The following is a 23,556-nucleotide window of genomic DNA, read 5'->3' on the forward strand; positions in this document are numbered from 1 at the left end:
TTTGATCAATTTGAAGTTTCCATGTTATGCCTCCTTGATCTATCTTGTATCATGTTGGTTGCACAAATCTCTATGAAGGTATTTAGTACTTAAAAAAGTGTCTCTCGTGTGCATACATTCTTATGCTTGTTTGTGCATAATTTTGGTCTTCATATGCTTTTCATCCTATTGTAAATTTGTAATAGTAATATGTTGGTTGTTGCAAGTGACTAACTTATTAATTGGCTAGAAACTGAAACAATTTAATTTTGTTGATTATTATTGTGGACAATTTGATCTAAAGATGTAGAAGTTATTAAGTATACTTGAAATTAGTTAGATTTTCATAAGCAAGCAACTTAACATTCTTAACCAAGTCTAACTAAGAAAAACCCATTGGTCTCCTTTTTAATCTTTCTCTATTTAACTTCCACCTGGTGTAAGCAGATGATCTACAGAGATGTAAAATGAAAAATGATCTTATCTTTTTTAGCCAAAAGTTGTACGCTATTTGTTTATGTTAGCCCATATTTAGTATCTTTAGCATTCAATTCTTTCTCCAGGATGCTTATGTCGGCCCCAAGAATATACAATATCCTCAAATATCATTTTCTAATTTAAAGTATTTGTTCCATAGAGGCATGCTTTACTTATCTATTCTGAGGATCAAACGTCTTGAAATCAACTATATCTGAATCAATTTAACTTAAATAAAGTTAGAAACTAGTCAGAAACATGATCAAACTAACACTTTTTGTTGAATTACGTACAATATTCCCGAAACATATCGAATTTCTAAACTGTAGGAAATATTGTAAGATTAGAAGTGTTGCAGGTATGATGGGGTTAGCATTTTCTTTGCCATTTTTCTTGTTATACTTGTTACAGGTATCAAGTTCGATAAGTCTCCATAAAAAGAATGCAATTAGTATCTAAGCTCTGTGTTCTACTGCAGCTTCCTGTAACTAAAGTTTGGCTTGAGCTGTATAATGTTTTAGTGATTTTATAAGCTATGTTATTGATATACTGTCGGATGATCTATATCTAACTAGTTTTTTTAAATTGCCAGCTACTAGTGATTATTGTCAGTCTCTTCAATTTCAAAATCTAAATGAGAAGTGTTGCACCAAATTCTGGCAGAATGGATCCAAGCAAAACAACAACTATAACTATATTTCCAATCAAAAATGGGTTCGACCAAGCAATACTAGATTATCAAAAATAGCAGAATGGATCCAAGCAAAACAACAACTATAAGGAAACTATCGATCGAGGTTAACTTAAATCGACTACACTAATTTCCAATCAAAAAGCAACCAAAACCTTAAGAACCCTAACCTGAAAGCATTTTTCTGGAAAAATGGGTTCGCCCAAACAGTACTAGATTAAGATAAACCCTTACCCGAAACCATTTTTCTAGAAAAATTAAACAAGTAAAAAATTGTAAAGATAACAACAATGATAACAATAACTCACGGGCTCGGAGACGAGTTTGATAGAAGGACTAATGGTGGTTTCACAAGACAAAAGCTGGCGGGGAGAAGAAGATATCGTAGAGGCAAGGTAAAGTTTCTTTCATTGTTGGGAAAATAAAAGAAATGGAGTGGAGAAGAAATCTTACCAGGAGAATCTCACTGGGAAAACGATGAATTTTTCGCAGAGGCAAGCTCACGGGGGAGAAGAAGATATCGCAAAGGCAAACGGGGAAAAAGGGTATTTTAGCCCTTAGCAGGAGAATAAAAGAATACCTAACACATATGTGGAAATAACATTCCCAGGAATAAATACACCAACATTTACTGTTGGTATTGAAATATTACCCTCACTTGGGAATATTACCTAACCAAACATGGGTATCCTTAATCAGGAAAAAAATATGCCTGCCAGGAATGATAAAATCCTTGATCCAAACGGGCTCTAAGTGTTTTTTTACCCAATAGGGCAAAAATTTAATTATTTAGCCTAATAGGGCATGTTGATATTAATTATAGATCTACCAAATTTGTTACAGTGAACCTGGAACTCGTCCCCTCCGTTGGAAATAATTTTTTAATGGTCCCAGATACGTGGACCCTATATGGGCCAATATTTTATTATTTTCAATAGAACTCGTCACCTTGAGGTGTCGAGTTTAATTAAAATTTAATTTTCTTAACCATTATTGTATAATTTGATTTTTTTTAAAACCCTCAATCTCGTCACATTAAAATGATGAGTTCGGTGGGATTTTTTAATTAACTAGTTGTTCATGAACGTTGCAGGACGGGTAGTTATAATACTCATTATGGAACTTGTCACTTTGATGTGATGAGTTCGATGGTTTTTTTTTTGAAATTACTAGCTGTAACGACAATTGGGTCTGGGTTTATAAATGTGAGTTTTGATTTTATGTTTTTTATTGTTTTTATTAAGAAAAAATCAAAAAATCCAAAATTTTTAAAAAATGTCAACCAATGAAGAAATGTTATGCCTTAATGATGTCTATATTTTTCTGCTCGATTTTAGACAGAATGTAAAACGAGACATTCGTCAAAGAACAATGGGTCTCCGAGATCCGCATCAGTGGATTATTATATATTTGCAACAATTCGAGCTCTATCCAACGATGTTTTTGCATGGTTTTAAGGTGAACTCAACATTGATTATGGCTTCCATTGAACGTTAGAGGAAGAAGACACATACTTTTCATTTTTCGAGTGGTAAAGCGATAATTACGTTGGAAGTTATCGCTTACTAACTCGGTGTTCCGGTTAACGGTGCGACAATAGTGAGGCACAATGATTTCAACCGATTCGATATTGTTCACCAAGTTCTAAGAAAGCTTCCACCATCAGATGTCTTAGATGGGTACCAAATACAGATCACCTGGTTAGAGTCCGAATTTAATGTGTCGAACGACTCTACTTTATTGAGCAAGAGGTGATGTTTGTCGCCCGAGCGTATCTGCTCCAATAGATTGGACGGATATTGTTACCAAATAAATCTGGTAATTTGGCACACATTCAATATCTTTTGATATTAGAGAATTTTAATGTGTGTCGCAACACTAGTAGAGGCTCGACGATTTTAGCTTTTTTATACCGGGAACTTTGTAAGGCTTTAATTGTCCAACGGGGTCAAAAAACAGAAGTAGTGGGTTGTTTAGTCCTACTGCAATCTTGGGTGTGGTATCAGTTCCTATTTTTTACTCCAATTACACCCGTCCCGGTTGAGTTTCCTCTCATCGCAAGGTAATTTTTTACCATTATTTTTTAGTAAATTTTTAAATTTAAATTTTGTGATTTTTTTAATTATGACTTTTTATATTATTTATATGGAGACATAAAATTATGGAAACTAAGTTGTCGAGTGTAACTAAAAGAGATATATGCATGAGAATCGATATCACCGGCCAACATGCGTTAAATATGATTTTTTTAAATTACTAAAATTTAATTAATTTTTTCACTTTATTATAGTAACTTTTATTATTAATGTGTATAGTTTTCTTGGATCCCGTATTATGATGATGACATCCAGAGGGTATTGCCATCAGAGTTTTTTGAAGGGTCAGAGTTGTGGTATGCCGTAACGCCTCTACTACACTTTGCAATTGTTGAGTTTTACGCGACAAATAGAGTGTTGTGAAAGTTTGGGGCTCATCAATAGATTATTATGCAAATTATGGATATGAACGTGCTCCATAGAATTGATATGTGTGGGAAGCATACCCATAATTGGTCAAGGAAACATACTCATTACATTGAGCAATGTAATCACTGTCAATTATCAGTCCCTATGCATTACGAGATTAGACTTGCCGACCTTGTTTTCGACTCCTTTCCCTACCTTCAAAATTATGAAGCAAATGAGAAACCATATTTAACGACACCACGAAAGAGGGAAGAATGGGAACAAGGAAAGGCTAAGAAGAAATCATCATCATCATCTTTGCCTTCGTCTTCTGCTTCTACTTCTTCCGATTATTTTGCATCTCAGACAAGTTTTGGTTTTTATCCTTCATATCATGCTTCAACGGGGACTCAACCGAATTGGTTGGAGGTTCATGGAATGAAATGCAAAACAATCAAGCATCTTCGACCGAATATGCGGATGGGGGTGAATGGGATCATATTATATATGGTCAAACAACATAGCCAAATCGAGTCAATGACAACAATGATGGCATCAAATACCATAAGCCCATCATCGTATTTCGAAGGTCCAACTCAAAGTGGAAATGAAGACGAAGAAGATCAAGGCGAACGATCCCGAGGTACTCGACAAACCTTGCGCCATTATCATTCGACAACTCCTCGGAATCGTCAAGAACTTAGAAAATATAAATAATTTTTTTATCCATTGTAATTGTTTGTAATAAATTAAGTTTTTATATTATTTTTTTTGTTTTTTGTTTTGATTTTTAAAAAAAATAAATCCGATGAAACTCGTCACCTCGACGTGACAAGTTTCAACGATCAATTTTTTTTAAATTTCAAAAGCTGCCCGTTAGATAACGAGTAGTTATTTCAAAAAGATATACAAACTCGTCACTTTGACGTGACGATTTTCAAATTATTCAATAACAATTTAAAAAATTAATTAGAGTCGTCATCTCGAGGTGACGAGTTATATTAAAAATAATAAAATATTAACCCACATAGGACCCATGCATATGGGACCATTTAAAAAAATCATTTTCAATGAAACTCGACACCTGGAGGTGACGAGTTTCAAGTATATTACAGTAAATGTCGTATATATCTAATTAAATATCAACGCCCTATTGGACTATATAATTAAATTTTTTGCCCTATTGGGGCAAAAAAACCATTATATTACAGTTTGGATAGACGTCCCGATGTTTTGGTTTTGGTTTTGGGCTATTCTATATTCGGCTGTGACCATATTTGATTCTGAGTTCAAAGGCTTTCCAGCCACGAGTTTGCAGTTCCGTTGCATTACCAAATATGAAGTTCTGTAGAATTGGCGATTCAAGTGGGAATAATTAAGAGTGTCTTGGTAAGCATAAATCTTGCAGCGATTTATAACCGATTGACCCGCTCTGACTCGGAGAGCCACAGCTTCTGCTTTTTTGGCCCAACCGCTGCATTGTTAAAAGCAAAATGTATAATAAGGATAATAACTTTATTCTAATCATTCAAAAAGTAGAAAATATCTTTATTGATGGATGTTGGATTGAAGGCTGTGGATCCATCCATCAATAACATTTAAGCTACCGGTGATAATTCATGTCGATCGTCACCGACAATCATCAAATTCTTGTTTTTTATTCAATCTCAACGTTTTCTTTACAAGGTTGTGCATGTGTTGGCCTATCATTATAGAAAATACGGTAGTAATGATCCGTAAATGACTGCAACCAAATCAATTTGTTCTTCCATGTTATTAATATTCTAAAGGTTAAAGGGCAGAGGTTTTTTTTTCTAGCAAAATGAAGGGTGCAATTGTAATTGGAGATGAAGAATGAGCAATTTTATCTAAAAATACCTAAAAAAATAAAAAAAATCCTAATTTAACTCTATTTTTCAAATATATATCGAACTAGCACCCTTTCTAACAAAGTAGAGGGGAGGTACATTGTGTGAAACGCTCTTTGTTGAGTTGGAATTAGATGTGTTTCTGGGGGAGGGGGTGCTTTTCAATAGAGTTGGCACCACGTCGGAAGGCGCGTTGCGGGAGCACACTTTTGTGGGATTTTCACACTAGCTGGGAGGTGCGTTGCAAGGGACGCGTCTTTCATCTTGCCCATACCTCCCACCCATGGTTTCCGCCTAAACTCCCTCCCATATATAAACCATTCCCCATCTTCAAACAAATCACACCAAAAATCTTATATTTCTCTCATCTTTCTTATTAGAATTTCCTTCAAGTAGGTTTGTCAAATTATTTTGAAGATATAAATTTTATTTTTTTAAATATATTTATTGAATATTTTTTATATTATTAATTATTTATAATTACTATTTTTTATTTTCTGTACTTATAAAATGAAAGGAGGGATGTTGTGATTGGATGTAAATCATATTTTGAGTCATTTTGCTGATATGGTAAAAATATTAAATTGTGTTATTTTAATTTTTTGAATATTTTATTAATTTAATTTTTTAATATTATTTCAAATTATAATTAGTAAAATATTTATTAATTAGGGAAACGATCGTATATTAGAAGTGTTTATTTGTAACACTAAGATGAGCATACCGCTTCGTATATGGAAATATTTATCGAGGCTAGATTTGGTTACATAGCCAAAATTATTGGAGGCTGTAAACTTGAACCCACCATTATTTCTGCACTAATAGAGAGGTGGAGACCAGAGACACATTTCATCTTTCATGTGGGTAGTGCACCATTACCCAGGAGGATGTTTCAATACATTTGAGGCTTCTGGTAGCTGGAACTGTTATTTGTGATATGATAGATTGTGATTAGTATTCTTTGTGCATGGAGTATCTTGGAGCTTTCCCGATTGAGTTCAATGGTGGCTGAATACCATTATCATGGATGAAATCCACTTTTGAAGAGTTGAACGAAAATTGTTCCAAGGATGAGGTAAAAGCATTTTCCCGGGCATACATATTATGAATCATAAGAGGGATCTTGATGCCCGACAAATCTCGTAACCAAGTTCATTGTATGTGGTTGTGTCACCTAACTGATTTTGAAGTAGCCGACACATTATGTTGGGGCTCCGCAGTTTTGGCATTTATGTTTAGATAAATGTGTTAGACAACGAATTATAATAAAACTACTATTGGCTTCTGTCTATTTCTTCTCCAATCATGGGTGTGATATTGCATGTCTTTTTTATGTTCAATCGTGAACGAGCCATTTGTCTTTCAGTTATTGTTGAGGTAATTTCAATACTAAATTCGTTTATAAATAATTTTTTGACTATATAATGAAATATATTTTTATATTAAATAGGTGGTCATCAACTAGAAAAAAATCATTGTGATATCCCTGATTAATTAAAAGATATCTGATACTCAGTGATAAAAAATCTAGTTTAAAGGTACACTTTTAAATTTTAATATTTTTATTTAATTATTTTTATATAATTAGAATCTAATTTTGATAAGAAATATATATTTTTTGTTTTAGTGGAAATGGTTACCTATTCGACCGATGAAATAAGTGCTTGCATCCCACCTCACTTGAGTGGGCTATTAGATATATGGGTGGCGGTTGTGTTTCTTATATGTTATGTTATTATTGAGTGACATTTGATTGATTGTGTGTTTCGTCAGTTTGGTTTCACACAATATATTCCTAGAGAACTTATGAATCTCGAAAATATACATAACATTGATAGACGAAAAAAATAGGTTAATTGGATGGTGAAACACATAAACTGGATAGTGATGTGGGAGAATCGGTATCAGCGTATGCCCCATCGGCAATATATGTATGAAACTGGCTCTTCGGTTACGGATGACTATATTGAGTGGTTCAACAAAAACAGAAAATCATTCTTACTCTATGAGGAAGCACAAGGGGGGACAATTCATTGTCGTCGTAGAAGTACATGTGCTTCCGGCTCATCCTTATCAACACCAACGAAATCATCACAACATCCACCATCACCACCGATTATGAGCACCTCGAGTTGCATCCCAAGCCAGCTAATACAGGTGCCAACGCCGCCAGTTCATATGCCACCATCACAAGGTTACATATTGAGCCCATAGGGTTACATGGTTTATCACTGAGTATAATACACTAGATTAATTAAAGGTACACATTCCAAGCCTACATGGTTTTATGACACCCCTTGGAGGATATTATACGCCTATGCCTATTGATCTAACATTTACTTCATATGTTTATTATCTGGCGGGTGGTGCTCCTCCATAAACACCTCCACCTTTTTATGGATCTAAGACATCGATGTCAGTTTTTTTCACAATTTTCGCAGTTCTCTTTGAGCGATGGGATAATTAATGATACACTTCAAGGCTAGTTATTCTATAGAGGTTCTTCATCGCCATCCATTCAAAATCAAGAAAATTTGGATGGTATCAATGATGATGATGATAATGAAGATGAGGAGAGTGAAGAGGAAGACTAATATATACGAAAAAACCCTTATCGAAATAGATAACCACCGTCATGTGGAACACATTCAAGAAGAAAACATCGTTAAATGCATATTAATTGTAATGTTTTTAATATTTCTTTATGTTTTATGTATTGTTTTTAATATTTGTTTATGTTTAACGGAATGTTATCTATTTTTATTTTGTTTTTATATATATTTTTACCTAAAAATCCTAAACCGCTGAACCATAACCCAAAACTAGTATTAAAAGATGTGTGCCCCACAATGCGCCTGTAAAGGCGCGTCCCTTGCAACGAACCTTTTACCGTGACGCCAAATTAATAGAAACTCATGGAAAGTGCTCTCTCTGCAACAAGTCTTTTCTCCACATCAACAAGGCGCGTTTCATGGAACCCCTCTTTTTTTCTATTAAAAAAGGAGTTAGTTTAGTACATATTCGAAAAATAATGTCAAAACTATATTTTTTTTTATTGTTTTAGGTGGTTTTGGGTAAAATTGCCTGAAGAATGGACACTGCTGCTGCTACCCGCAGGTGTACGCAAAGTTGGATCGGAGGGAAGAAAAGAGTTGGGTCACCACCACAATTCGGAGCCTTTTCAAATGGCTCACCAACTACCTTTTTCTTTTATTGTTTTTTTTTTTTTAATTTTTTCCCTGATAAATTAATCTTCTTTAGATGGATACCAAATGCTTTAAGAGGGTTTTATTAATACCATTTCTACACTTAGAGAGTGGACCAAATCTCCATAATCACCAAATTCAATGAGATTTATATCCCTATTATTTATAGGAGTGAAACTACAATCTTAAAAGAAATAGGACGACTATACCATTATTGCTACTTATTTTCCTGTCCTGGTTATGAAAATATATATGCAGAGAGAGTGGTCTCAGCTGGAACAACTTCCAATAACATAAAATCCCAAACACCTAATTTGGTTTGAGTTGGAATCGTAATCAACACGACGAACCTCTAAAGAAATATTCAGAAGAAAGGCTTTCCTTTTTGTCCTTCTGAAAAAAAAACAAGTGAAATCACATCGATTAATTTTTTTTATAATACATTATTAATATGATATACATATCACTAATTAAATTATTCTTATTAAACAGATATAAAAAATTCATAATCTATCCATAATTAATTATTTACTGTTATTTAATTTAAATTTAATAAAATTATAATTAAATCATATTTTTATTAAAAATTATAATTATTTTAATATAGAATTATCATTCCCGTTGCTCCAATTTTGTCTTGGTTTTCATGAACATGGTTCTTCATTCTTTCAGTACATGAATCTCCATTTCTGTCCCGAACCATTCCTTTTTTTTCTTCTTTTTTATGTTTTTTTTAAAGAAAACTTCACTCCAACACTTCCTTTCAACATAAATGATGCTCAAAAAATGATTCTTTCTAAATTTTAAGTTAATTTTCTGACTGAATACTCCATTGACACTACAACGGACAATCATTTTCAAGACGATCACGAAGCGAACTTTAAGATGTTTCTCAAGAAAAAGGTTTGTCGGTGATTAACAATGATGGCCGAGGATTGGTTGAGGTTAGTGATGAATTTGTGAATTTATATAAATTAAGTGTTTGAATCTTAAATAAATAATTTTAAATTAATTATCATTTTTATTAGAATTAAAATTAAATCTTAATAAAAGATTAATTGTTGATAGATCATTACAATTTTTAATATCTATTTAATAAGGACAATTTAGATAGAGAGACTCTAGCTTGTTATAGAATATGAGTGCGCTTGATTCAGAACACAAATTATAATCTTATATTTGATCGGCATTAATAAATACATACGAATACGACGGAAATGACATTCTTATTACTTTAACCAAAAAATCATTATTTATAATTGGTAGTGGTTTTTTTCGGTGAAAATTAAACCTAAATATATTATTTTAAAAAATGATTATTCAATAATGATATTTTTGTGAACCAAAAATTTTAAATGTATCATTCATGGTTGTTCACAATTGAGACGCTTTGGGCCTCAACCTAACTCCCAACTTTAATCAGCCTCATGTTTTGCACCCAACAAGTATCTGGTCAACAAAATCATTCTTTTTCCGCCTATCAACAAAAGGAAAAGGGTTAACTGTATGAATGATCACTTAAGTTTGTGTTTTATCAAATTTTACTGATTTAAAAAATATAAGATATGATCACTTTCGTTTTTATTTAATTAAGATATGATCACGTTCTTTTTTATTTAAATAAGATATGGTAATAACTGGTTAATTGTTGTTAACAATTAACAGAATATGTGATGTGATAGTTGATATAATCACACATTTAATCCATGCTATTTACATATTCTCTCATTTTATCATAATTTTAAATAAAATTTTAACCTAAAAATATATTTTTAAATGAAAATAAAAATAAAATATTTTTAAATTAAGTTAATAATAAAACATATTTAATAAGTTAATATAAAAAATATTTTTTAAGTTAATATATATATATATATATATATATATATAATATTATAAATTTAAGTATTTATACACTAAGAAATAAAATATATACACTAAGAAATAAAATATATACACTATGTTGTTTACTTTAGACCAAGCAATGGTCTTGGTAGGGGTGTTCAAACGGTTAATTTGGCTACCGACTAAACCGAATTACCATTAACCAAATTAACTGTATTTTTTTTAACCGTTAGTCAAACCGAACTTTTCTTTGAAAATATTAATCGAACCAAACAAAGTTCGGTTATTTATGTCCATTAACCGAATTAACCAAAAAATTTTATAATTTTTTATAATTAGATTAATTTAAATATAATATATGTATATTTTTTATTTGAGTTACAAATTAATTAGATATTGATAATTTAATGAATCTAGTGTGATTAAAAAATAATGGATTATTAATTTTTAATGGGTTTGAGCTTAAAATAGGTTTATAATATATAAATATTTAATAATTTTGGTTAATTCAACTAATTAACTGATTTTGAACCAAATTAACTGTTAACCGAATATTGAAAAAAATATTCGACCGAACTAATTCGTTGGCCGACCGAATTAACCATACTAATTCGATTCGGTCGATTAATTCCGTTAAAATCAAATAGTGAACACCCCTAGGTCTTGGCTTAATGGTTGGGTACACATTTAGTTTATTAAGTGACCAAGGTATGTATCTTTTTTGTCTCAATTTGCTTTCTTTTGTTTTCTTTCAACTAGAGGGTGATACATGCCACTCTTTAATTGATGGAAATATATATATTAAATTAAAATAAAATTAGTCCTCCAACCGAATAGTGACACGTGCCATCATTTGATTGGAGAATTAAATTTATTTTAATTTAGTAAAAATATGACTAAATTGAGAGAATATGTAACAACAGAAACCAAAAGTGTGATTGTATCAAAATATTTAACTGTTATTAACAACAATTAACCCGGATGACCACATTTTAATTAAATAAAAACGAAAGTGACCATATCTTATGTTTTTTAAAATCAGTGACTAAAAATGAACAAAACACAAACATAATTGATGATCCATGACCAGGAAAACATAGAATGATATTCAAATAATTCAGGTTCACGAATATTTGATCACCTTTCGAAGCCTCATGAAACATGATTACTATTATTTACGCGAATGGGTTACAAAACAAACAAAAGTTTAAAGAAAAATTCAAGGCGTTTTAAGCAAGAAAAGTAAACAACTATTCGACCACGAAGAAATACCATGAAATGTATATTTTTATGATCAGGCCAATTCGATAACCTGCTCAGCTGTAGGCAGACAAGAACAACAATTCAACCACTTTTAGTATTTTAAGACTACAATCTGGATGAATGGATAAGCAAATTCAAGTCTGCAATTTATCAAGGTAAATGGCTATCATTCATAAACTGAGAGACTGAAATAAGGTGTAAAGAAGCTATCAGAGTCTGAAAGCTTACATAAATTTTATTTTAAAGCGAAGATGTCAACTTGTAACAAATTAATATTCTATAAGCCCAGCATTTCCTGTAAAGCTATGCATTCAAGTATCTATAATTCATATCGATTTCTCAAATAAAATCTTCATGTTGAGAAAAAAAAAAAAACATAATTCACCTCATGGTAGCCGAGAAAGAAAAAAGATTCTTTAAAGCGAAGATGTCAACTTGTAAACAAATTAATTCTATAAGCCCAGCATTTCCTGTAAGCTATGCATTCAAGTATCTATAATTCATATCGATTTCTCAAATAAAATCTTCATGTTGAGAAAAAAAAAAAAAACATCATTCACTTCATGGTAGCCGAGAAAGAAAAAAAGATTACATCTTTAATTCCAATTGGAAGGCCAGAAACCATGAATGCCATACCCTGTCTTCCAATTGTCCAAGAAAATCACTTTCTTCACTGCCCAGAAGGAAACGAAAAGAGCAAAAAACATCACCATGCGCTTGGCCGCCGCATCCTTAACATAAACAAGGGCATGGGTCACTAATGCTAGCAGTAACCCCACAACTGTATAAAGAAAACCAACCGCGAACCCTTCCGCACCAAGCTGCATCCCTGATCCTTGGTAAAAGAAGACCAATTTGGTTGGATCGTTCTGGTCCACCAAAAACATGGGCATTTTCCTTATTTTGTTATGCATTGCACCCGAAACGCTGAAGAAGTAAACGAAGACGCCACCGGAAGCCAAATTTTGGGATCGTGTAGAGGGTTTCGCCTGCGAAGATCTTTTTGACAACGAAGGGGGACCAAACTGACAAAATGACAGCGTAGAGACCCAGTTGCATTTTAGAAAGGAAGGGAGGACGACGGATTGGACCCGCTGTGAGTTTAGTTGTGGACTCGACGAACTCGGTCATTTACTCGGTCAATCGGGAGAAAGAGAACCTGGCTTGGTCCATTTCTTCTGAGTCATCTTGCAGGGACTTCGCTGTGGGGCCGACGAGGCGGATGTGGGGAAGGGAGTTGATGCCGAAAAGCTGGAAGGAAGATTGGGATTCGCGGAACTCAATATTGCAGAAAAAGAGCGTTGGAGCTGTTGTGGTTGGTGATGAAAGAAGAGGCGTTCAGGTTTTTCGTGGAAATGAGTGGCGTCGAAGAAGATGAGAAGTGAATAAGGGCGAGGGGTTTGGGGATTGGTTAGGAATTTGGATACGGTTCGATCGTCCAAGTGGATCACTCCCGATTTTGAGTCGGACTGTAAGGTTAGGAGATCGGCTACTGGCCGCGATTCCAGTTCAGCTGTCGAAATTACATGCAAGGGAGAAAGGGTAATGATCAAGAGTATGAAGAAATTCGTCGCCATTTTCACTCTCTTCTGTTTCCTTTTGGGTTTGTTTGTGTTTACCACAGATCAGTTTTGTTTAACATGCAGACTGGATGTGAAGAGAAGACATGGATGATGGAATTGGCATCGGATTCCATGCCCACGACACCGTTTTATACGGGTAGAGAGATCTTTGACTCTGGCAGGGCCTACAAAGCATGCTACGTAGTACTTTCAAAATCGCTTGAATTTAATGGTTGGGATGTTGTTATCTTTTCTGATCCAAACGGTTGATAATGAGTTTTACTCTTCGAAGCTGCTCCAGCAAAACCAATCTAGTAGTAGACATACAAATGTGTCCATCAGCTCATAATAAGCCCTTTCATTTGGTAAGACATCCTTAACAATCAGCATCTCCATTTCTTAAAACTTTCTTCCATAATCTAGGTTACATAAATGGCGTACGATGCATCTGTCATCCCAAAAACTATGCTTGGTGCGACCACAGCCGCCAGGGGCACTCCCAAACGAAAATTTACTGTAGTAAAGGAGGAAGACCCCACCGGCCACCCGAGGTGGGCAGGGGGGAATGCCACTGTGCTAAAAGACTAACCCGAAGACATGGTCTTGGATCCAAAGCTGTTAGATATTAAAGTTGAAAAGGCCGAATGTATTAATGATTGGGGGCAGTCTAATGAATACTCATACATAGAAAGATTTCTGTCAATCGATACGAATAATGAGAATGGGACAAAAGAGGGAAGGGAAGCGACGAGGATTCCAACAAAACCTGCTAGGCCCGCCCCACCACCCATCAGCATCACATTCTCCAGAGATAATCATCCGTTCCTTTTTTTTTTTTAACCAAAATGATCTCACTTGACAAGTTGGAATAGTAAATACAGATATATGAGCTCAAATTTTAGAGTGTACTAAAAAAGACATGCAATCGTAACTTTTTCATTGATCCCAAACATGGAGAATGTTCTTCGTCTCAATCCCTCATATGTCTCCATTCTCCTTCATTTCCCTAAAAACCGCTTATAATTAGCCATTTTTAACGTTGTTTTTCTCTTCCATCAGCCTCTAGACATGGTTCCAGACCCTCCAACAGCATCTCTGCGAACAACGATCGCCGCCTTGTCACGGTAGAGGAACACGAGCTCCCCTTGATTGATCTCAGTCGTTTATTCCTGAACGACATGGAGAAGGGAAAGTGCAAGGAAGAGATAGGTGTTGCGGAAGACGGCTATCGGATACAACAAAAACGCAACTGATAATTTAAGAAAATAAAAATTGAAGATAAAAGAGACACAAAATTTACATGAAAAACCCCTAAATAATATAGGGTAAAAACCACGGGCAACGGTAGAAGAGTTTCACTATGAGAAAAATAGGAATTACAACTTCTCTCGATATACCAAGGAGAAAACAATGACAATTCTCTCTTGATAAAAAGAAGAAAACAACTCTCAAGAAACTCTCTAAATTCTCTCTAGTATTGGAAGAAAGCTAGAATGCTTTGGGATGGTTTTGAAACTAAATGAGCTAGGGTACTTATAGTTGAAGCCTAAGGACTAATTTGTAAATACCCTAAAGTTTAGTGACTAAAATGAATTTTTCCCATTACACAAAATTCAACTAAAAACAAACAAACTTTCGGTGCCCTTAAAATTGTTTGACAATTTTAATATATTTTATTCTTTTTTTTTATAACTTTCCACCGAAAGTTTCTTTGGATTTTTCAATAATCTCCCACTTGAAGATTTGATTGAAACAATCATATCTTCACACCATTCTTTATATCTTGTACCATCATGTTACTTACGTCTCTGACATGCCACAAGAAGATCGACACTAAGTAAATTTATCAGCATTGATCGCCTTCGTCATGAAATCTGCTATGTTATCTTTGGTATGGATCTTCTACATATCTACCGTCCCTTCTTCCACTTTTTCACGAATGAAATGGTACTGAACTCGTATGTGTTTTGTCCTTGAATGAAATGCTGGATTCCTTGCTAAATGCAAGGCACTTTGACTGTCACAAAACAGAGAGACATACTCTTGATTGTGCCCAAGCTCCTCCAATAACATCTTCAACCATATTACTTCTTTACTGGCTTGTGTAGCTGCTACATATTATACCTCTGTTATGGATGTAGCCACAACTGACTGCAATTTTGAAACCCAGCTTACAACTCCACCAACAACTTTGAACACATATCCTGTAGTAGATTTGCTTTTATCAAAATCCCCTGCATAGTTAGAATCTACATACCCATTGATTAGTAAGTTTGATCCTCTGTAACATAATGCAACATTTGAGGTCCCTTTGATGTATCTCAGGATCATCTTTACTGTATTCCAATGCTCTTTGCCTGGATTCACCATGTACCGACTAACCACTCCCACTGCTTGTGCAATGTCTGGTCTTGTGCATATCATAGTGAACATTAAACTTCCTACTGCTGATGCATACGGTACTCGAGACATCGTCATCATCTCTTTTTCACTGCTAGGACTCATACTGGAGGATAATTTGAAGTTAATAGGAAGAGGGGTAGAAATTGGCTTACAATCTTGCATGTTGAATCGTGACAAGATCTTCTTCAAGTAATTCTTTTGTGAAAGCCAAATCTTCTTATTACTTATGTCTCGGTGAATTTGCATCCCTAGAATCTTGCTTGCTGATCCCAAGTCCTTCATTTCAAATTCCCTAGCCAGTTGTGCATTCAATTCTTCAATATGATCTTTGTTAGGTCCTGCAACCAACATGTCATCCACATACAACAGCAAAATAACAAAATCGTTATCACCAGACCTCTTGAAATAAGCTCAAGGGTCTGCATTAAGTCTTTTGTATCCAAGACACATAATGAAAGAATCAAATCTCTTATATCAACACCTCGGAGCCTTCTTTAGACGGTACAGAGATTTGTTCAACCTGCAAACCAAGTTTTTCTTTTCTTTTTCTTCAAAACCTTCAGGCTGGAGCATATAAATTTCTTCTACAAGATTTCCATGAAGAAAAGTTGTTTTAACATCTAGCTGCTCTAGATGTAAGTCCAATGTAGCACATATTACCAAAACTACTCGAACTGTTGTTAGTCGAACCACAGGAGAAAATATTTCATTAAAATCAATACCTTCTTTTTGATCATATCATTTGACCACCAGTCTTGCACGATACCTCTCAACTTGATCATCACAATTTCGCTTGATTTTGAAGACCCATTTGTTACCAATTGGCTTCCTTCCTTGTGGTAGTGGCACAAGGTCCCATGTATTATTTTTATGAAGGGCTTCAATTTCTTCTTGCATCGCCATCATCCACAGTGAAACATCTGAGCTATTTATTGCCTCCTGGTATGTTGATGGATCACCGTCCTCTATTAAAAGGCAGTATGCAATATTACCTTCTATAACATAATTTGAGTTCCAATTGGGACGTCTTCTCACACGATCTGATTGACGAGTTGTTGGTGCTTTAGAACTCTCTAGTTCTTGTTCATCATGTGCTGGTTCTGCTTCAGAAGAATCTCCTTGTTCAACCTCCTTTTCCACATATATTTGTGTAGTCTCTGACTTTTCTGCGCTATCATCGTCTTCTTTTCTTTGTAGTTTATCTTCTACAAAAATAACATCCCTACTGATGACCACTTTGCAGTCAGTGGGATCCCACAAGCGATACCCCTTGACTCCATCAGCATACCCCAAGAATTTGCATTTCCTGGATTTTGGATCCAGTTTTGAGATTTTTTGGGAGTTGTACATCACATACACAATACTTCCAAATACATGGAGGTTTGAATAATCAGCTGGTTTTCCAGTCCACATCTCCATTGGTGTCTTTAGCTCTATTGCAGTTGATGGAGCTCGATTCACCAAATAATAGGCAGTATTGACTGCTTCTACCCAGAATGATTTTTCTAGGCCTGCATCCCTCAACATTGCTCTTGTTCTTTCTAACAAGGTTTTGTTCATCCGCTCCGCCACTCCATTTTGTTGAGGAGTGTTCGCCATTGTGAACTGTCTTTTGATGCCTTCTTTCCTGCAAAAGTCATCAAATTCTTCACTTGTGTATTCTCCTCCATTATCTGTTCTGAAACACTTGATCTTATTTCCAGAATCAAGTTCCACCCGAGCTTTGAAGTTTTTGAAAGTTGAAAACACATCTGACTTCTTCTTAATAGGGTACACCCAACATCTCCTGGAGTAGTCATCAATAAATGAGACAAAGTATTTTGCTCCGCCTAGGGATGTAACTGGTGCTTTCCATACGTCAGAGTGAACCAATTCTAGAACACCTTTACCTCTAGAATTTGATGTGTTGAATTTCAACTGGTGCTGCTTACTTGTTATGCAATGCTCACACAAAGGAAGTGATACATTTGTTAAGCCTGGAAGTAGCTTTTGATCCACAAGGACTTTTATTCCTTGTTCTGACATGTGTCCAAGTTTCTGATGCCATAGCATTGCAGAATATGAACTACATGAGGCAACAGAGGCTTCTGCTTCTAGCAAAGTCTCTCCCTTCAGCATGTACAATTGCTGCTATCTTCTCACCTTTCAGCACCACAAGCACTCCACGGAACACATTCATGATTCCTTTCCGTGTTTCAATCTTGCTTGTATTATTATCCAACAATCCGTAAGATAATAAATTTTTCTTCAGGCCTTTCACGTGCCGTACATCTCGAACAACTTTAATTGTTCCATCATACATCTTCAATTTGATGGTTCTCACGCCAACGATCTCTAAGGCATGATCATTACAACTATACATAGATCCTCCTGAGACAGGTTCATAATGATGTAACCATTCTCTTCTTGAGGTCATGTGATTTGTTGCTCCTGAATCAATGAGCCATATATATGCAAATCTTTTTCTGCCTTCCACGGTGGTTGACTCTTCACAGCATATATCATCTCAATCATCTGAAATGTTTGTGGTATTGCCTTGTGGATTGGAGTTTTTATTTTGGCTCCAACAATCCTTTTTCAAGTGACCCTTCTTTCCACAGTTGTAGCACTTTAAATTCTTCTTGCTCATCCACTTCGATCTACCATGTTTATGACTACTGCTTTGGCCACGTTCTGATGATCTCCCTCTCGTCGTTGTCAACGCTTCTACTTGTTGCAGATTTACTTGTCTGTCTTCCTTGTTCTTGCGCTGATTTTCTTCTTGTAGAACAGCAGCTGCAACGTTATCGAAGACTAGACTGGTGACATTACTGTTTGTCAAATTGATGATGAGTTGATCATATGAATCCGATAGACTTTGAAGTAGAAGTTCATCACGTTCTTGTTCTCCTATTGTACTTCTTAAAGATGTAAGCTGAGAAAATAAAGTGTTCAGTGTGTTTAAGTGCTTCGTCACTAAAGTAGATTCTAGTATACGGAGAGTGTACAATTTCCTCTTAAGGAAAATTTTATTATGCAGTGATGTGGCCTCGTACAGTTTGGTGAGATGATCACATATCTCCTTAGCTGTCTTCTTCTCCTCGATGCTTGACAATACTTCATCTGCTAATGCTAGATGAAAGTTTGCCATAGCATTCCCGTCCATCTCGTTCCATTTGTTGTCATCTGTGAAATCCACCGGCCTTTCACTGATAGCCGCTAGACACCCGTCTTTCCTCAGGATGGCCTTCATCTTTAATTTCCACAATGAGAAATTTCTCCCATTGAATTTTTCAATATCAAATTTCGTTGCCATAGCTTCTTTTACGGATAGCTCCCACTATTTCACTATCGTGAATAGTTCTCTGGAACCTTCAAAGAATGGGTAATACCTTCTTACTTTCTTATGTTGGAGGATCCACCTTTTGGTGGCAACCACAAAGACAATAAGCAGATATTACACACTCAAATCTGGCTCGGATACCAATTGTTACGGAAGACGGCTATCGGATACAACAAAAACGCAACTGATAATTTGAGAAAATAAAAATTGAAGATAAAAGAAACACAAAATTTACGTGGAAAACCCCTAAATAATATAGAGTAAAAAACACGGGCAACGGTAGAAGAATTTCACTATGAGAAAAATAGGAATTACAACTTCTCTCGATCTACCAAGGAGAAAACAATGACAATTCTCTCTTGATAAAAAGGAGAAAACAACTCTAAGAAACTCTCTAAATTCTCTTTAGAATTGGAAGAAAGCTAGAATGCTTTGGGATGGTTTTGAAGCTAAATGAGCTAGGGTATTTATAGTTGAAGCCTAAGGACTAATTTGTAAATACCCTAAAGCTTAGTGACTAAAATGAATTTTTTCCCATTACACAAAATTCAACTAAAAACAAACAAACTTTCGGTGTCCTTAAAATTGTTTGACAATTTTAATATATTTTATTCTTTTTTTTTATAATTTTTAACCGAAAGTTTCTTTGGATTTTTCAACAATAGGCAGGGCAGCACATGAATGGGTTTTTTTTTTCAAGTCATAAACCACGGGATACGGATGGAGTTATTGGAGAAGTTTAGAGAGGAACAAGTGAGTGTTCAAGCAACCTTTCCGGAACAAGTGCAGACAAGACAAGTTCCTGAATTTCTCCGCTGGTACTTACCGTTGGGGCACTCCCACAGCTACTTCGCTAAGCCAATTATCATGGTCTGAAGCTTTCCGCATCCCCATGACCGATATCCCAAGGTAGGTTTTCTAATTATTTTTTGGAATAAAGAGTAAATTCAAAAAAAAAATATGATAAGAATTATATTATAATATTAGTGATAATTGTTTGATTAAAGATCACCAACAATAACATTCTTAATATATATATATATATATATATATATATATATATATATATATATATATATATATATATATATATATATATATATATATAATTTTAAGTTAACACGATTAAGGTAAGAATCAAATAAACTTAGAAGTTAAGGAGATAGTATTTATCGTTAGAGATTTCGGATTCGAATATAATATCTATAAGAATGTTTAAATATTCACTATTAAATAAAATATTTCAAATAAATACTATATTATAATTATATGAAATTAATAACAAAACAAAGTTAACACGGTCAGGCTTTCTATTTTTTTCTACTAGTATAATTTGTATATCGTATAAATACACGTAATTTAAGCTTATCTACACACACGTATATATTATAGGTTTTCTTGTTGTAAGAGGCTCAAATCTATACATTTTTTTCTGTTCCCCCCCCAAGAAATTCATAATCTTTCTCTGGTCTCCAATTCGGCAATTCCCATTATATTAATAAACTTTAAAAAAAAACTTAATTGTGTTTAAAGCTTAGGAGTTAAGATTGTATAGTATGTATTTATAATTAAACCTAAGAAATTTTTTTAAAAAAAAATCAGGAATAACATATTTTAAACAATTACTTGAGTATACAAACGTGAAGCTATATATGCTTATGAGAATTAATAGTCAAGTAGTCAGTATGTATATATATAATGTGTTTTCAATTGTAGAATGATCTCTTAATAAAACTCAGGCTTAAAACTTGATTAGCAGAGCTTATAGGTTAGAGATTACTGTGTTGTTAATTATGACACGAGAGAGTGATAAGTTTGATCTTTGATGTTTGTCCAAGTAATATGTGATTAGATATGATAAGTTTTTATTATTTTAAATTTTCACTAATAAGATGTATTAAATAAAACTTAACATTTGAATATGTTGATACTTTACTATTATTTGAGTCGAACAATATTATAAAAATGGTATTTAAAAATTAGAAGGTTGGCTAGAATAAATATTTCAGTGATGCTGCAAACATATTTTTATTTTAGAAAGAGATATATTATATTATTTTAAAATAGTGATTTGGATATTCAATTTAAAAAAAAGAGAGTATTATCAGTACTGAAAGAGTGTTAAATCAATCATTTGCAGAAAAAAATATAAATCATATGAAATTATGATAATATCAAATTATATAAAATATAAATTGCGATATAATATAAGCATTATTTTAAGATAATAAAAAAATATAATAAATACACAAAACATCAGAATATACTTATTACAAGTTTTTATTTAAAATTTAAATAAATTTAATGTCAAGCGGAAAATTAAAAATTATAATATTACATCATATGAAAATAAAATTCTAAGATACCCAAAAAGTTCGTTTCTTTTCCTTTGTTTTTTGTAGTCCATTTCATCCGTAAAGGTAATAATACATACCTCAAAGCAACAAAATGTCGTTTCTTTTCATTTCATTGCTTTATTACATTTAATTAATTAATAATAACATAGAGTCTAGGTGGTTTATATGGTTATCACGCTAGTCTCACACACTAGAGATCTGCGGTTCGAGTCCGTCCTCAGACATTATTTTACATTTTGCAATTCCATGCATGTTTCCTCTCGTTTTTATCTATGAAGACCAACTTGCATAAGCCCGCGTAGGCAAGTTCCCTCCTGACGTCAAAGATCGGAATTGTTTATTTAGACGGGCTGGAAACTCAGTTAAATATTCCAATCGTTTTTCTTGATGAATATTTTATATGGCGAGAAATTTTATCGTGCGACAGTCTTAATATACGGTTATAAAAATATATTATCGATTTTGTTATTATTCTTTTAAAAAAACCGGTAAAAAAATACCTAAAACATTATTATTTCTACTTAAAACATTAATGTTTTTTAACATTTCCGGTAAAATGCCCAATAATAACAAAATCGGTAGAAAAAATAACAAAACCGGTAGTGTTTTACCAGATATGTTACAAAACCGGTAAAATGCCCAATAATAACAAAACCGGTAGAAATAATAATGTTTCCGGTAATTTTTTACTGGTTTTATTAAAAAAATAATAACAAAACCGGTAAGACATTTCCTTAACCGTATATTAAGGCAGCTGACACTTTCCCTTATATCGCTGCTACTCTCCTACTATGTGATTGGACCTACTTCATAGTTGGGAGATTCTTTTTCTATGTTCATTTCTTCAAACAAACTATATATATGTCAACCAATAACCATCTGGGTATGTGTTAACCAGCTCATCATTGGAACCGTTTGCTACAAAGGCTGCCAGTCTTGCTAAGAAACTAGCTGAAATTTTGGCAGAGAAATTAGGTCACAAATCGACTTTTTTTTCCTGGAAAGTTGTTTGCCAAGCACTTGCTATCTCCGGCTGAACAGATACCCGCCCAGCCCCATTCCTTCGGACATTTATGGTCTAATGCCACACACCGACAGCGAGTTCCTCACCATATTGAATCAAGGTGAAGTTGGAGGATTGCATTTAGTAAAAGATGGAAAACGGATTGCTGTTAAACCCAATCTCAAAGCTTTAATCATCAACATTGGAGATTTGTTTCAGGTGATTGATCTCATATAAACTTCTTTACCTCTTCCAAAACCTTTCTCATGTTGAAGAGCTACCGATTGGATATTAATTGATTGATATTTATGCAGGCTTGGAGCAATTATTTTTATAATAGTGTTGAACATTGTGTGGTGACGCATCCAACCAAAGAAAGGTTTTCGGTTGCATATTTCCTTTGTCCATCGTATGAGACCGTGATAGAGAGTTGCAGTCGGCCCTCGGTTTACACCAAGTTTAGCTTTAGGGAATATAGGCAGAAAGTCCAGGAGCATGTTCAACGATATGGTTATAAACTAGGGCTCCCCAGATTTCTTGTATAAATATTAGTGTAATCCAATCCAAATATCATTAAATTTAGAGTTTGTATTAATTTAAGGCTTCACATTGTTTATGGTTTTAATATGAATACACCATTAAATTATTAATAGAATGACGAAGTAGTTATATTCATAAATGTATTTAAGATTTTAGTGGTACGAGACTGATACAAAAACGGTTAATTACATTAGTGATAAATTATCATTTTTTCTCATTGATTTCAAAAAAATAATACATGGTCAATTTTGTTTTTATTTAACTAAGATGTTGTCACCAAGAGTTAATTGTTGTTAAATATTTTTGATATAATTACACATTTGATTCTTTTATTTACACATTTTCTCAATTTAGTCTTACTTTTAATAAATTAAAATAAATTTAATCCTACAATCGAATGATGTTACGTGTTACTGGTACCACGTGTCACTATTTAGTTGGAGGACTAACTTTATTTTAATTTAATATATTTAATTTAAGTTAATATATTTATTATTAACTTAATTTAAAAATATATTTTTTATGTTAAAATATTTTGAAGTTTGTCCTCCAATCAAATGATGGCATTAGGCACGACACGTAGCACCAGTGGAATC

At 33.7% G+C, this 23,556-nt stretch overlaps 2 pseudogenes; one reads left to right on the plus strand and one right to left on the minus strand.

Moving 5' to 3' along the window:
- Positions 1-12,369: 12,369 nt before the first annotated feature.
- LOC120137068 lies at positions 12,370-13,350 on the minus strand (annotated as a pseudogene).
- A 6,446-nt stretch (positions 13,351-19,796) lies between these two features.
- Positions 19,797-22,966, plus strand: LOC120137080 (annotated as a pseudogene).
- Positions 22,967-23,556: the final 590 nt, after the last annotated feature.

The sequence above is a fragment of the Hibiscus syriacus genome, unplaced genomic scaffold (genome assembly GCF_006381635.1).
Source record: "Hibiscus syriacus cultivar Baekdansim isolate YM2019G1 unplaced genomic scaffold, ASM638163v2 tig00110647_pilon, whole genome shotgun sequence".
Classification (NCBI taxonomy): Eukaryota; Viridiplantae; Streptophyta; class Magnoliopsida; order Malvales; family Malvaceae; genus Hibiscus; species Hibiscus syriacus.